The sequence below is a fragment of the Limulus polyphemus genome, unplaced genomic scaffold (assembly GCF_000517525.1).
Source record: "Limulus polyphemus unplaced genomic scaffold, Limulus_polyphemus-2.1.2 Scaffold267, whole genome shotgun sequence".
Lineage (NCBI taxonomy): Eukaryota > Metazoa > Arthropoda > Merostomata > Xiphosura > Limulidae > Limulus > Limulus polyphemus.
Window position 1 is genome coordinate 255793 of NW_013665877.1, and position 17755 is coordinate 273547.

Below are 17755 nucleotides of genomic sequence, written 5' to 3' on the forward strand. Positions count from 1 at the left end.
AATTGATCAATGCGTAAATAATGTTATGGAAAGAATTGATCAATGCGAAAATAATGTTATGGAAAGAATTGATCGATGCGAAAATAATGTTATGGAAAGAATTGATCAATGCGTAAATAATGTTATGGAAAGAATTGATCAATGCGAAAATAATGTTATGGAAAGAATTGATCGATGCGTAAATAATGTTATGGAAAGAATTGATCAATGCGAAAATAATGTTATGGAAAGAATTGATCAATGCGTAAATAAGGTTATGGAAAGAATTGATCGATGCGAAAATACTGTTATGGAAAGAATTGATCGATGCGTAAATAATGTTATGGAAAGAACTGAGCGATGCAAAATGACCCAAATAAATTCAGCTCAACAATGAATACGCACTATCGTTTTCCCACTTGTCTCTCTTTTCAACATATTTAATTATTTTTGGATTTCAAAACCCTATCGCTTGATGTCTCCCAAGCATATTAAATTCATTAGACAGACAAAATAAATCACTCGTAAGTTCTAGTAATATATGTACTGGAACTCGTGGCTGTAGTGTGAACTTAAAACAACTTAAGCAATCTTATTAAAATAAAAAGATGGTGGATTGTTTGTTTTTAATTAAGCAAAAAGCTACACAATGGGCTATCTGTGCTCTGCCCACCACGGGTATCGAAACCCAGATTCTAGCGTTGTAAGTCCGCATACACACTGCTGTGCAAGATGGTGGAAATAAACATTTTGTAGATAAAGTCACCTTAAACAAAAGTGTGATGATAGCGATGTTTTCATGGAAATTTTCACAATAGTAAGCCCAATACAACGAGTCATGAAAAACGTTATGGTTTCTAAACCAAGCGCTGGTTTTACTGTTCTCATCATATGAGGACAATGATTTCCACAAGATTATATATATTGTATATGTACTTGGGTTAGGCGAGTCAGATAATAAAGTTTATGTAGGGCAATGAAAAGACCAACTGTTTAGAACGGCTGCATTTTCCCAGGTTTTATTGTGTTAATATATCTTACGAAATCCATAAGAAAATGGCCGACCGGTCGGGATGGCCAATAGACTTTCAAATATCTTCTCCATTGTCGAAGTAAATTGACACTCGAGATCTAACTGGGGTTTATGATATCAGGATAGTTTCTTCAAAAGACCCTAGGGTAACGTTTTACACACTGACCATTAGATCATAGTCCAGCAAACTACTGATAAGGTCTCGGTTTTGTGCCTCTGGCGTAAGGATATAAAAAAATGACCATTTTTTGAACCGGAAGAGCCTTAAGACCTCGCAGTTCTTTTAAGAAATACAGTAATGATACACTAGTACGCATTACCTACAGTTTTACAAATGGCTGGTGGTCACATTGTACTTAAAAATTAGTATTAGTCCCAAAAGTACTTGAAATTATTAAAAAACTGAATAAAATACAGAATTTAGCCTTTAACTCAAACTGTATGTTATTTATGTTTTTATCAAGTGATTAATTTATAACAATGTTAAATATATTTCATTAAAAAGCTGCCGAAAGTAATTTAGATAAACTCACATATAACAAAGCCATTTGATGGGGGTGACCGAAATTTCTCATAGGAACATGCATGCATAAGTTCTATGTGAAAACATAATGTTGGTTTGTTTTGAATTTCGCGCAAAGCTACACGAGGGCTATCTGCGCTAGCCGTCCCTAATTTAGCAGTGTAAGACTAGAGGGAATGCAGCTAGTCATCACCACCCACCGACAACTCTTGGGCTACTCTTTTATCAACGAATAGTGGGATTGACCATCACATTATAACGCCCCCACGGCTGAAAGGGCGAGAATGTTTGGTGTGACGGGGATTCGAACCCACGACCCTCAGATTGCTAGTCGAGCGCCCTAACCACCTGGCCATGCTGCTTCCCCCCCCCCCCCCCAATGTTGGCAAATTAATTTTGTGTAATGTGTATAAATTAATTAATTAATTAGTGTAAATTAACTTTATTTCAAAACATTTTACACATAGAGTGGTATGTATGAAATAATATAATATTTACTTCAAACATTTATATATATTGATAAATGTTAACGTAACGTCTGTTGGCACTGTAGATAATTCTAAAAGGATATGAGATGGGAAGTTTCCTAATTTGGTTATACTTTTGCGTTTTTTTTTCTCTCTGTTTTTTCATTAAACGATACTTAATCATTGTGAAGCTATTAGTTCATTGAAAATTCATATTTAAAAAAAATAACTTGCGAACACTTAAAAACACTACAGAAACTTGAAGATACAACACAGTGTTTTTAAGAATTTCTTATTGTAAGATGATTTTAATTACATCTTACAACTAAAAGTAAGCCTATTATTATTTGTCTCTCAAACAGAAAGTAAAGTATAAAATGAAGCATAAAAACAAAGATACTTTTTATTCAAATCAAAACATGCTTGTAATATTCATCCCTCGACAGATGTGAAAAGATGAGAAAAAAAAATACTATTTTCGTGTAAATTGAACGATTTTTGCAAAAGTTGATTTTATATTCAAATTACTCAAACCTTGCAAACGACATCACATACTTTGTAATCAATATAATCATCCGAAAAATAATACGTCTAGATTGAGTTAAATATCCCTATAATGTATTTGGGCAGCTGTTAAGTAAATAAATGACACAGATTTAACAGGCTTTTTTTTTATGTAGTAAGAATCTGAAGCCCTTTCAACAGCTCACCAACAGGAGGGAGTTTAGGCTTAACCTCTTAGAAGAGAAATAGTTCGTAATGATTCGAATAATTAACAATGCGCTTGTATAAAGGAACGCGCCCCCTGGTGTCTGAGCGCTTATAACGCTAAAAATTGGGGTTTCGATAGTCGCGTTGTGCACAACATAGAAGTCCATTGTGTTTAATAACAAACAACTAAATAAAGGAATGTTAAACTGATATTGTACTGTTGTTGACAACGGCACAAGTATAGAGCAAGCAAGAAGTTAATATAACATACAATTAACTCAGAATTTTTGTGTGACATTACATCACAATAACACCGATAATTATTGTTTACAAATCTTTCCTTACTGGCCCTATGATACGAGTTTCCAGTAAGAAGCAACATAATAATAGCATCTCTACTGCAAACTTTGTATACCGCACGTTATTGCCAACGAGGCCCTTCGCTCAATACCAGAGCTCATCGAGTCGGCTGCGAGTGCCAAAACGCAACTTATATCACTTACTTACATTTATTAAAGAAGATATGTAAACCAAAGCAACGATAGGATGTAATGTTGTTATGAAGTAGTGCAGACAAACCTGGTGAGTTCATGACCGGAAGAGGATGACTTGTCTTTTAGCAATGAGTCTCAAACTCAGCTAATTTTAACTACGTCATAGTCGCGACTGATGTCACTTCCTGGGGTCATAGTTTTTATGTATAATGCTTCCTATATTTTTTGTTTGTTGTTATGTCTAGAATGTGTAAATTGTTAAAAATGTATCTTATTAATATTTGTAATAAAAATCACGTAAACAGCAGAATGTTATTTGTAACATTTTTTATTGACTTATAAGTTTCGGACTCCAAACCAGAGATGTGTAAAAGTAGCATTTCAAGTCTATTTTTGGATCCCACAAGTTGCTGCCCAAGAGGCTTTTCTTTCAATACCAATACTCATCAGTTGGGCTAGAAGATAAGAGACAAAAGTTTCTCTGAAACGTTATTTATATACTTGCAGTAAAATACTCTAAAAGTTACTGTTTAAACCGTAAACTTTAAGGTATTATCCAGGCTGTTCATATATATATAGTAAAATACTCTAAAAGCTACTGTTTAAACCGTAAACTTTAAGGTATTATCCAGGCTGTTCAAATATATATACAGTAAAATACTCTAAAAACTACTGTTTAAACCGTACATTTTAAAGTATTATTTAGGCTGTTTATATATGCAGTAAAATTCTCTAAAAGTTACTGTTTAAACTGTACATTTTAGAGTATTATCCAGGCTGTTCATATATACAGTAAAATACTCTAAAAGCTACTGTTTAAGCCGTACATTTTAAAGTGTTATCCAGGCTGTTTATATATGCAGTAAAATGCTCTAAAAGCTACTGTTTAAACCATACATTTTAAAGTATTATCCTGGCTGTTTTTTTCCACCCACTTAGTACAGAGCGATACAAATAAGTGGTTGAAGTATACATTATGCTGTAACTAACCGAAATGTCAACTTTTTCTTGGTTTACTCGAACACTGTATAATACTAAAAATATAGTTAAAAACTAGTACATAACTCGTACTTAAATAGATTATGTATACTATAAGAGGTTTTGAAAATGCTATTTCAGTGCTGGGACACCTAATCCAAACTCGCCGTTAATGAGAGCAAACTGAAAATTGTTTTTGAAAACCTCCCCACTGTAAAACAGTTCTTAATGAGCACAATGTTCATGATTTTTTTATTGCACTGATAACACAGATGTTTGTCATTTCACTGTTAACGCAGTTGTTGTTTTTTCACTCTTAAAAAAAGGTGTTTTATTTTTCCAATGGTAACACGGATGTTGTTTTTCCAATGGTAACACGGATGTTGTTTTTCCATTGTTAACACACGTGTGGTTTTCCATTGTTAACACAGGTGTTGTTTTTCCATTGTTAACACAGGTGTTGTTTTCCACTGATAACATAGGTGTCATTTTTCCACTGTTAACACAGGTGTCGTTTTTCCATTGGCAACACAGGTGTTGTTTTTTCACTGTTAATAAAGGGGTTTTATTTTTTCCACTGATAACACAGTTGTCGTTTTTGTCAATGGTAATACAGGGGTTGTTTTTCCAATGGTAACATAGGTGTCATTTTTCCACTGGTAACATAGGTGTCATTTTTCCACTGTTAACACAGGTGTCGTTTTTCCATTGGCAACACAGGTGTTGTTTTTTCACTGTTAATAAAGGGGTTTTATTTTTTCCACTGATAACACAGTTGTCGTTTTTGCAATGGTAACACAGGTATTGTTTTTCCACTGTTAGCACTGGTGTTGTTTTTCAATTGGTAACACAGTTTTATTTTTCACTGTTAAAAAGCGGTTTTCTTTTTCCACTGTTAACACAGGTGTCGTTTTTTCTATTAGTAACACAGGTGTTGTTTTTACATTGATAAAAAGGTGTTTTCTTTTTCCACTGGTAACACAGATGTTGTTTTTCTACTAGTAACACATGCCTTGTTTTTCCACTGGTAACACAGGTATTGTTTGTTACTGATAACACAAGTGTTTGCTTTTTTATTCACTGGTAACACAGGTGTTGTTTTTCCAAAACTGATGCTTAATAGCACCTAATAGGAATGACTTGTTGCCAAAGATGTAAGCTATGACGCCATGTCTGACAACCAAAGATGTAAGCTATGACGCCATGTCTGACAACCAAAGATGTAAGCTATGACGCCATGTCTGACAACCAAAGATGTAAGCTATGACGCCATGTCTGACAACCAAAGATGTAAGCTATGACGCCATGTCTGACAACCAAAGATGTAAGCTATGACACCATGTCTGACAACCAAAGATGTAAGCTATGACGCCATGTCTGACAAGTTAGGATGCATGTGTTTGGTTCATGGTGAATTTCCAACTCCTTACTGTCAATAATAGATTAATGACTGGGGGTGGGGAATTTGTGGCAGACCATTTCCGAGTAAAAATATGACTACGACGAAATAATAAAGACATGAAAAGGAAAACCTGAACAACATCCCACTACTTACAGGATTACACGCTACCAATGTTAAAGCCAGTAATTGGTTGTTTCGGAAAACCTAAACAACATCCCACTATAAACATGACTACATGCTACGGTTGTTAAAGTCAGCAACTGGTTGTCTTGGAAAAACCTAAACAACATTTTACCATATGCAGGACTACACGCTACCAATGTTAAAGTCTGTAACTGGTTGTCTAGAAAAACCTAAACAACATCCCACTATAAACATGACTACACTCTACGCTTGTTAAAACCAGCAATTGGTTGTCTGGAAAAACCTAAACAACATCCCACCATATGCAGAACTACACGCTACCAATGTTAAAGTCTGTAACTGGTTGTCTAGAAAAACCTAAACAACATCCCACCACAAAAATGACAACATTCTACCCTTGTTAAAAGCAGCAATTGGTTGTCTAGGAAAACCTAAACAACATCCCACCACAAAAATGACAACATGCTAACCAGCAATTGGTTGTCTAGAAAAACCTAAACAACATCCCACCATTAACTCCCAAAGATCTTGCTCAAGAATCATAAACCACTAGAGTACAAGCTTCTCGTCAGACACATCGATGACAGAAGAAGAAATTGCATGAATAGTACTTACACGCTAAAAGAATATTAGGTGTACTTAAGGGCCTTAAATACCACTAGCAGCGAGAATACCCAACTGATGACCTAGGTCAGAGAAGCTACTTGCAGTTTGCCTGATACTTATAATGAAGATTATTTAATATTAATTGTAATTATTATTGTAGAATGTTAGCAGCTTTTCTGGTAGAAGTTGTTACATAATTGGAGGAATGCGAGTTTTGCTGCCGACCACGAGGTAGTAAAGATTATCCACAAGTTACAAAGAAATGTAAAAAAGGTTTCGTCGGGCTTTATGGTTGCCACATGTTTCTCGTATATTAAGGTTATAAGCTGCAGAAGAAAGAAAATGTGAAATCTTGTTACTTCCTGGAGCACGTGTTGGCTCCGTCAATACAATAGAAACTCGAGGCCAAATCATCAAGAAGGCAAAGCTTCCTCAGTATAAAACATCAAGTCAACAGCATGGTTTCTTTGAACCGTGGACGAATGGTACTGGTATCCATGCTATCCTCTTTACCGACATACCTTTGAAGTTATTTAAATTTTGCATCTATGGATTTCTGTGCAATGATCTGTTTAAATATGATCTTAGAATTCGACGTCCACGTACATTGGAGCGTCTGTTTAAAGTTTGAAGGTTAAGATTGGCCTCGCTTCGTGTTGCTGTACAATAATACTTTGGTGTCGGGCAAGTTTAGTTTACAATCAAGGTCATGTGACTGAGCACGATCGACGTTGGTTAAAATAGTTCCAATGTTATCGTGGGACTTGTAACATTCTTCTTATAAAATACAGTTCTGCCCCATTATAACGCCATTGGTTATAACGGTGTGGTGTCTTGGCTCCCAAACATTTAGTTGCTGCTTAGTTCATTGTCACATGGCTTCAGAGGCTAAAGTCATAACACTCTGTCACAAGATAAGCTGTTAATGATCAACAATTAGAAAGAGTTTTAATATATTTATAATTCTTTATAAAGTGGCACAGCGGTAAGTCTGCCGACTTACAACGCTAGAAACCGGGTTTCGTTACCCGTGGTGGGAAGAGCACAGATAGCCCATTGTGTAGCTTTGTGCTTAACTTCAGACAAAGAAATAAAAAAAGGCGTTAAGATTAAGAAAGCGTTGACTGTTACCACCATTCTCGAGAGTTTAGTTAGTCTCTGAAATTTTGTATTAAATGAAAGTTAAAACGGGAAGAACTCAAACTCTCGCTGTAATTACGGAAGGGATGTTTGGATATTCCTTTCTTGAAAATAGGATAATAATATTTGGATATTCCTTTCTTAAAAAAAGGATAATAATATTTGGATATTCCTTTCTTAAAAAAAGGATAATAATAATATTTGGATATTCCTTTCTTAACAAAAGGATAATAATATTTGAATCACCTTTTTTTAAAAAAGGATAGTAATACTTGAATATTCCTTTCTTAAAAAAAAGGATAATATTTGAATCACTTTTTTGGAAAGGGATAATAGTATTTGGATATTCCTTTCTTAAAAAAAGGATAATATTTGATTCACTTTTTTTGGAAAGGGATAATAGTATTTGAATATTCCTTTCTTGAAAAAAGGATAATATTTGAATATTCCTTTCTTGATAAAAGGATAATAATATTTGAATCACCTTTTTTTTTTGGAAAGGGATAATAATAATTGAATCACCTTTTTTTGGAAAAGGTATAATAATAGTTGAGTATTCCTTTCTTGGAAAATGATAATAATATTTAAATCACCTTTTTTGGGGAAGGGATAATATTATTTTAATCATCCTTTCTGGGAGAGGGATAATAATATTTGATTCACCTTTTCTTGGAAAGGAATAATAATATTTGCATCGTCCTTTCTACGTGAATGATTTTTTAAAGATTATCTACAAATAACAAATATATCGACTTACTATCTCCGTTTATTTGGTTCGTTAGGAAGACAACTTACACACACGCGCATGAGTATTAAAAGCTGGATTTATTCGCTACACGAAAAGCCAATACAGCCACTGAATAACTAGTAGCCGCATGAATTTACTGAGTAAAGACATACGCTGTTTACACACAAAAAAAGAAGAACTTGTAGTAGTCACATGTATCTCCCTGTTCCGTGTGTACTCAGGAGAAGCCGCTTCTCCCAGTAAAGCTCTTAAAGTTAGTGTAATAAGGTATCTAGAGCTACAGCACTAAGTGGCAAGGCAGATAACTCCCTCTCATAACACAAACTAATTCATTTTTAAATAGACATACATAAAACAATAAGTTTTTCCCAATAGTACATAATTTATTCATGATGTTGTGACAAATCTAGATTTTTTTTATTTCGTTTCTTTTCACAATTTGATTGGAAGTCCGACTATCACTGCCTGAATCTGAAGGCTGTAAATGTACCACGTTGCTTGAAACTATATCATTATATTGTTAGCTCCTTAAGTCGTATTATTTATAATCTGAAGCCTTGTCTATGAAAGAAAACTGGCAATCATATCTTCTGGAATACTTTTTATGTTTCTAGTAACGTCACATAAGACATTAGCGCCATCTGTAAATTAACATTAATCATTACAGTAATGTACAAGTAAAGAAGAAACTTATAAAAAAAATGGAAGAAAATGGCTAATATCAATCCTTCAAAAACAATACAAACAAGATAGTAGGGATGTCATTTGCATCATTCCTACATATTAGCACAGGCACATAGTGTATTAGAATGGTAACAGACAAAAATGGAATAAATTCAATTCAGTTGTGATTGTATAGTTATATATATATTGCTATATGTTAATTTTTGCCAGTGCTATTATGTAAGGATGAAGCAAATGTCATCCCTACTATCTTTTTTGCATTGTTTTTGAAGTATTGATATTAGTCATCCCTACGTTTACTTCCTTTTTTAAAAAAGTTTTTCTTTATATGTTTTTTTTAATGCAGTGTTTCAATAGACATAGGAAGGTTGTATTTACAACAATGTTCTAAATACAATGAGGTTCCAACTGTAATGTTTATTGTTTATCTATTATTGGTTGGTAATTCCAGTTTCACCCTGTACTTAAGCTTTTTAAAAGAACACCAAATTTCTTTAAGTAAGCTAACTTCAAGGGGTAATGATAACATCGTTTACACTAGAATTATGATTTTTCTAATTACTACTAGTTATTAATAATACTTATAAAAGCGGATACTTTGTTTGAAACTATGTCACCACAGTGACATTGGTTGACACCATTGTTTTGGTTTTTGAGTTGTCATGTAATAAAAAAAAGAAGCAGAAGAAAGAAGAACAAAAAAATTCAAACTTTTTGCTATGATATTTACAGACGTTTCTAAAACTTGTGATATGAATAGCTTTAGAACTTTAGAACGTATTCAACTTTATTTAGCCAGTACTAATTAAAACATTGTATATATATATGTTAAACATTTCTTTTCTTTTTCACCAGAAATGTAATTGAAAAGAGAACCTGTGACGTAGAGACTAATACATTCTTTTATTGATCGTACCCTCTGCTGTGGACTGCAGTTTTGCCTATTCAAGGCTCATTAACAATTAGGCCTCTTATAATGGTGAAGTGTACATAAAACTCAAAACCCCACATATATATTAATTAAAACATTGTATATTTTAACGTTAAGGTTTTGTCCTTGTAGTTAACACATGACAGTAATTTATTGTTGTTCTTACATTTGTGGGACGAGCATGGCCTAGTGGTTAATATGCCAGGTTACGAATTTGAAGGTCCAATGTTCGATCCCGATATATGTCGCTGACACACTGCCCACTTTCAGCTGCGGGTGTGTTATAAAAGTAAGTTAATCTCACTACTCAGTTAAGAGTTACTGTGTAGGCGGCGGGAGGTCTTCACTGGTTGCTCTCCCTCTGTTCAACAATTATAGATTTAACCTGGCCATTAAGCCCAAGTGTGGCATAAGATGATTTTCAGGTTTATAGAACAAAATACCACACTTCTACGTGAATGATATTACTAGAACTTTAACCTGGCCATTAAGCCCAAGTGTGGCATAAGATGATTTTCAGGTTTATAGAACAAAATACCACACTTCTATTATGTTATTGATGTTATTAGAACTATTAGTCTTATGTGCTGACTGGCAATTTCATAATGATCCCCATCTAATTATTGGGTTGAGCCAACTTGAGCCTGGACTTAGCGTGACTTCCACTCTACACGCTGCTGGAACATTTCTTGTTCTGTTGTATACCATTTTTTTCGAAAAGTACAGCTTACAATTAGTTCACAGATATCTGCATAGGATTATTAAGGAGCGAATGCTAAGTTCAAGCTAATTTCAAAGATACGCGATTGGGTCGAACTCTTGACAATAATAGTTTAGCGTATTGCTACATTTCCATTATTCAAGACAATAATGCAACATTTTAGGGTGAGATTTATCACTAACGATGTTCACACACAGAACCTGGACATAATTCGCCATTCTTTAGTATTCGTTTTACAATGGAAAATAAGTAGGATGTTCAGAAAAATTGAGCGAAGTAATCACAATATTTCCATCCGTATAATCAGTTCAATAGGCTTAACCGACGTAGAAATATTTTAACGTTAATTCTATTATTTCCAGTTATTCAACCGTGTTTTCTGCTGGGACAATGGCTGTTAAATCGCTGTTAACAGTTTAGTTAGTTACATTATTACTGTGATGAATGCATTTGTTTAGAATCACTTGAAAAGCATTTCCGGAGAATTGGTATTTAATTTAATTAAGATAAAAGCTGTGATCTAGTTAACAACTATACATCGTTTTGTCGTAAAACTGTGGAACAACACTGTAGGTGTTCACATAAAAGACTTTTAACTTTATATGATTTGTTGGTTTATTTTTAAGCACAAATCAGCACAATGGATATATCTGTGCTGTGTCACGGGTAACAAAACCCGATTCTTACCGCTATAAGCCTTCAGTTTTACTGCTGAGCCACTGGGGAGCAGCTTTATATAAAGCACGTCTCAGTGAATAGTAAATATGCCTAATTTTTATATGTAATTTCTTCAGATTAAAACTCTCGGTGGGTCAACGATAAGTTTGTTTATTTGTTTCCTTTTTAATTTCGCGCAAAGCTACACGAGGACTATGTGTGTTAGCCGTCCCTAATTTAGCAGTGATGGACTAAAGGGAAAGCAGCTAAACAACATAACCAACTGCCAACTCTTGGGCTACTCTTTATCAATGAATAGTGGGATTTATCGTCACATTATATCGCCCCCATGGCTGAAATGGCGAACAAATTCGGTGACAGGGATGCGAACCCGCAACTCGCAGATTGCGAGTCGAGCGCCCTCGTCACCAGGCTGTCAGCGGTAAGTTTACGGACTTACAACTCTAAAACTCGGAGTTCGATTCCCCGTGTTGGACAGAACGCGTATAACCCATTGTGTAGCTTTGAATTAAAACAAACAAACATCAGGTTAAGTTGTAGTATGCCGCGTGAAGATTCTAATACTGCCAAAAAAAAAAAACTTAAATATTCAAGTAAAAAGTGTATATCCCAAAATGCTTAAACAATATTCATATGAATTATAATACTCTTACCTTGAGACAAAAGATCTTGTGTCTTTAAATGAAATAGGTACAAGCTCAAGCAAAAGCTGCTGTTATTGTTTTAGCACAAAGCTACGAAGTGGGCTATCTACGCTCTATCCACAGCGGGGAATCAAGCCCGGGATTTTAGCATTGTGAGTCTGGAAAGTTACCGCTGGCTCACCGGGAGAACTAAACGAAAGCACGTACGTGTACATTTAGATAGGAAGGTATATATATTTCCAAACGAAAACACTGAAAGCTTGAGATAAAAGTACCTAAAAACCAATCATCCCTTTAAATGAAAACACGCATATCTTCAAAAAAAACACTTCTTTATATCTATTGATATTCCCACTATCTGCTGTGTCCACCGGGGGGAATCGAACCCCGGATTTTAGCGTTGAGAGTCCGTAAACCTACCGTTGTCCCACTGGAGGACTCCACGTTGGAACTTAACGTCTAACTAACAATAAAAAATAGGTATTTGAAAAAACAGTTTTTATTAATACTTGGTAAGTATAAAATGTATAAGAGCATATAGATATTATATCTGATATTAATATCTAGAGAGACTTTACAATAGGCACGTTTAGTTTCCATGATTTTCCTATTGCAGCCATAATGAGAAAAATATTGGCACATCTTTTTTCGATGCTCCTGTGCCGTTAGTCATCCCTGATAGCTGTTTTCTTTCTATTTCTACACCCACTTCTTCTCTTTTACAAGTAACGAATATTTCAGTTGAAGTTTCTTTTTGCCTATTTGCGTTCCAAAAATAAAAATAAAAAAAACCCTGAAGATAAGGTGGATTTAAACGGAATTAATAAATATCTCGCTTGTCTACGTCCTGTCAGAAAACGGATTAAATAGTGATTGATGCGGAAAATCGAGTCACTGCAGTTAACATTTTTGTGCATGCATACCCTAATCGCACACACACAAACAAATTTATCATTTTCTCAGCTGCGTCTAAAATAAACGCACGCAAGTTGAAGGAGTTAGGTTTAACAAAATATAGCGATGAAAGTTGCGTTTACAACTTCCCCCCATTGTATGCCCTATCATAAATAAAATCGACGAAGATGGGGGACAACTTCTGGGCTAGCGTCAAATAACAAGAAACTAAAACACACAAGGATTTAGTGTTTTCTTGGTGAAACACGCTAGAAATCACAAACTTTAAACGTGAGAAAATGACGTTTTTTTGTATATGTTTTCCCATCTAGTGGTACTGGAGAAAAACAAACGTTTGGCGTTGAGCGAAAGATTTCTTATTATAATGTAAATATATATATTAAAAGTGCTTGTATAGGAAACACGAAAAGCTTCCATTGGAATGCTGTAGGAAGAATATACATTGGACCCAATTAAACTGTAATTTCCCCGAAAGGGGGCCAAAGGCCGCCTGCAGAAGTCACCTGTTTTAACCACTTGCAGTACTACAATAGTATGTTGTCTGTCAATCAGTCAGTAGACACTAACATGACGTCACATAAAGGACGCTTAAAGTTGCAATTTGTACTTTTCTGACGTCATTAAAACGTGCGCATATTAGCTGATAAGATGCAAAGGTGGCCAATTTATCCGAGGAAACTAAATAAAGTATTTTTCCCCTACTTCAGATCACACCTGTTCTAGAACTCTAGATTTCGGGAAAAAACATTGAAAGCCATATATTCTAAATACAATATATTACACGTTTGTATTGACAAGCTCGACCAATTACATGCAACATTGGTCAGATCGTTTTTATAATCAAACAAAACGTACGTATCAAGAGTTTGAACTTTGTAGGTAAAACTGTTTTCACCCTTTAGGTTACACAGAACTTAAATATTCTTGAACTGACGTGATGATTTTATTGTGGTTAAGTTCACATTCCTCTACCAGGCACGTCCACCTGGTGGCATTTGTAGAAAACCTTCAGATATCGAGGTTTACTGTGAATAACCAATAAGCAGCCGTGGACGGTCGCCGAGGGCGAGGCGGAATAATCATGTGGTGCGGTTATCCTTTAAAAATACACCATGAAGGCACCATTGGGATAATCGTGTGGTGCTGTTATCCTTCAAAAATTACCCAATAAAAGGACCACCGGGACAATCGTATGGTGCTGTTATCCTTAAAAAGTACCCAATGAAGGGACCACCGGAATAACCACAGTCGCCCAGTAACCTGAACCCACTGTTTTGTGAGTAAGACACTAGGTTGAATGCTAGGAGAAGAAAAACCCATTGACGACACACCTTGCCAGCTCTTCAGTAGTAGGGAAAAATAGAGGGCCACATCCTGCAGTGGATGGACGAGGCCTAGGTGAAAGATGAAAGTTAAACTTCTGGTTCTGATTAGTCATGTTGAGACACAAGCAACAGCCCTTCTTTAAATACAGGATTTCTAGAATAATACAAAATAATTTCATTTGCAGACACCGAAATCTATAAGTCCACTTGTCTTAGTCCTCACATTAGTTAAGCCTTTATTAAGTAAGGCGCATATTCGATAAAGAGATGGATTAACACTGTAAACTGTGTACGGTTTTGACTTCAGTATGATTAGGACTAAACTTTACTTTACCTTGCTTAATACTACCAGTTAATAAACTTATAATGTTATTTTACGACCTAAAGTTAAACGTTTTTAAAAACTTTGATAAGCGTATAATATGTTGTTGTACAAAATGTCTACTAAAGTATATTTACATCTTCCTTTTGTTTACATCTGTTGAAATGAGTGTGCACGCGGATGCGCATTTAGATAGTAAGGTACGCGCAATTTTAGGACAGACAAAAACGGATAATTATTATGATAGAATTTCGAGTGACGGACAAACATTAAATTTTTCATATTTTACTTTAATATGAGACATTATATTATTATGGGATTTATACGCCATACATTTATAAATTTTAATAATAATAATAATAATGCATATGAAACGAGATTTGTCGTACAGAAGTGACGGATTCACATACAGACTAATCAATACACGTAAAGCAAGCACGGTCTTTATGCAAACCTTAAAATATTCTAAACACTAACTATGTTGTTAGAATAAAAAGTTCAAGAAGTCTTAGTAACAGTATAGATTGTCGAGATAGAACAAGCTAAATGTGGGAAGGCAGCTAGTCATCACCACCCACCGCCAACTCTTGGGCTACTCTTTTTCCCAACGAATAGTGGGATTGACCGTCACATTATAACACCCCCACGGCTGAAAGGGCGAGTATGTTTGGTGGGACGGGGGATACGAACCCCCGACCTGCAGATAGCGAGTCGAGCGCCCTAATCACCTGGCCATGCCGGGCTTAGAAGCAAAATAGTTTCAGAGAATATACATGCAAAATGTGTGAAAGGAAACTAAGAAAATTTAGAAGAAATGAAGGTGAAGAAAAACAGGTGTATTAAAGAAATGGTGAGAAAGTGACAAATAAAGAACTAGGAACGGAAAGCAGAACCAAAATAATTACCAAAATGGCAGAGCGTGAAGAGCAAAAGAAAGTCCCCCCAGTGGTACAGCGGTATGTCTGCGGCCTTACAACGCTAGAAACCGGGTTTCGATACTCGTGGTGGGCAGAGCACAGATAGCCCACTGTGTAGCTTTGTGCTTAACTTCGAAACAAACAAACAAAATGAAGTGCAGACGTATGTGGAAAGTACAATTACATGAAAAGTGTTAAGATATATGTAATGTACAGTAAAAAATTAAAGTTTGTTTTTAGGAGGTTCCCGCTAGCAGCCCCTAACTTTAAAGTTATGGACTAGATGAAGGCATCTCGTCAACACTACCCGCCGCAAACCCTAGGGCTACTCTTGCCTAACCGAGTAATGAGATTTGAACTTAAACCGTTATAACACATCCACGACTTGAAAGTGTGGAATGTGATGGTTTTGGTTTTTTTTTTGTTGTTGTTGTTGTTGTTGTTTGCGGCAACGGGATGCGAACAATGAACCACTAGTTTCACAATCCGGCTCGCTAACCACTTAGCCACTCCCGACCCTGAAGTAAAAGGCTGGCAAACTACGACTGTTTTCTTATAGGTACACTTGTTAAAGAGAATAAAAGGTAGTCACAGGTGTAGTATTTCATTTCAATCAGTTTAGAAAGACAGAGAAGAAGAAACTAAGATATCAAAGATAATTAATACCGAGTAAAACGATGAACAGAAAGAAAGAAAGAGGGGAGAAATTACGAAAACCATATGAAACTAGGGGAATTATACCATGTGTGAAAGAAAGATCTGGAAGATTTAAAGAGGATGTTCATGATCAAGTACAGATTAATCTCTCTAAAATAGAGTTCACTTTTATCAATAAGTAATGAAAAAAAATGATGAAGGGAAAACGTTTTATAGATGATATGAAAATAAATATAGTTGACAGGTAGGGGTAGCGGAAGTCTGGTGACTGCAGGAAGTATATTGAATAGGAGAAAAGGGATCAGAACAAAAGAGCAACTAAAGGAAGAGGGGAAAAGATCTAATACGTAGGGGGAAAGGATTTTAAAACAACGTAGGGGAAAATAAGACAAGGAAGAAGCACATTAACAACACTAATATACGGTCAATGATGTATGACAGCAGTATTCAGCTAAGACTAACATATTTTTCTGCCTTAAAATGTGGTAGATGCAGTTAAGGGGGTTTTTCTGTAGTTCAATCCAACCATATACTGACTATCGGTTACCTAAACTTCGTTTCATGTATTAGATGGTTGGTCAGTGATTTCATACAGAGGTTACCTAAACTTCGTTTCATGTATTAGATGGTTGGTCAGTGATTTCATACAGAGGTTACCTAAACTTCGTTTCATGTATTAGATGGTTGGTCAGTGATTTCATACAGAGGTTACCTAAACTTCGTTTCATGTATTAAATGGTTCGTCAGTGATTTCATACAGAGGTTACCTAAACTTCATTTCATGTATTAAACGGTTCGTCAGTGATTTCATACAGAGGTTACCTAAACTTCGTTTCATGTATTAGATGGTTCGTCAGTGATTTCATACAGAGGTTACCTAAACTTCGTTTCATGTATTAGATGGTTCGTCAGTGATTTCATACAGAGGTTACCTAAACTCCGTTTCATGGATTAAATGGTTCGTCAGTGATTTCATACAGAGGTTACCTAAACTTCGTTTCATTGACTAGATGGTTCGTCAGTGATTTCATACAGAGGTTACCTAAACTTCGTTTCATGTATTAAATGGTTCATCAGTGATTTCATACAGAGGTTACCTAAACTTCATTTCATGTATTAAATGGTTCGTCAGTGATTTCATACAGAGGTTACCTAAACTTCGTTTCATGTATTAAATGGTTCGTCAGTGATTTCATACAAAGGTTACCTAAACTTCGTTTCATGTATTAAATGGTTCGTCAGTGGTTTTATACAGAGGTTACCTAAACTTCGTTTCATGTATTAAATGATTCGTCAGTGATTTCATACAGAGGTTACCTAAACTTCGTTTCATGTATTAAATGGTTCGTCAGTGATTTCATACAGAGGATAGAAATGTAAATAAAACACGTCTTTATGTTCGAGGTAACATATGAAACACCACTCCAAATATTAAAACAAAAGAAAAATACTTCTTATGTGTACAGGGGCAAAAGAAAGATAACTAGAATAAAAGAAAAGAAAAACTACTGTGTTTCCATTTACTATATAAGCAACCTCTAGCGTCCAATGGCAGGCATCTCATGCTTATGTGGCGAAATTCTTAAAAAGCCTAGTTAAAAAGGAATTTAAATGTGTATGAGCAACACTCAAGTCCTTTGAAGTAGGATATAAAACATGCTGATTAAAGTAGCTATCGGTTCATCGGTAAGAGTACCGTTATAACCTTAAACGATATTTTAAATGTCTAACTGCAT